The sequence below is a fragment of the Acyrthosiphon pisum genome, unplaced genomic scaffold, assembly GCF_005508785.2.
Source record: "Acyrthosiphon pisum isolate AL4f unplaced genomic scaffold, pea_aphid_22Mar2018_4r6ur Scaffold_21109;HRSCAF=23054, whole genome shotgun sequence".
Classification (NCBI taxonomy): Eukaryota; Metazoa; Arthropoda; class Insecta; order Hemiptera; family Aphididae; genus Acyrthosiphon; species Acyrthosiphon pisum.
In genome coordinates this window covers 1,219,676-1,219,972 of record NW_021770540.1, presented here as the reverse complement: position 1 = coordinate 1,219,972, position 297 = coordinate 1,219,676, and positions in this window count along the sequence as shown.

Genomic DNA, 297 nt, shown 5'->3' with positions numbered 1-297 from the left:
ATGGTGTAGCGTGTAGATGCTAAGTTATTAATTTTTATGACGGTGATGGACGATGTGAAAAGGTCACGGTTTGTTTCCTTTCAATCCGGTTCGAAGGACCAAATTATGTTAGAGAATATAGAGGGTATTCGGTGAAGGACCAGTCGACTGTGGTCGACGATGAAAATTTCGGAGTGCCCCTAGATTATCAGTGTGTCGGCAACTTAATGTGCCCCTGGGTTTTCAGTGCGTCGGCAACTTAAAGGTGCTCCGTGATATTGGGTACATAGGCAACCTAATGTGCCTACTTCGATTTCC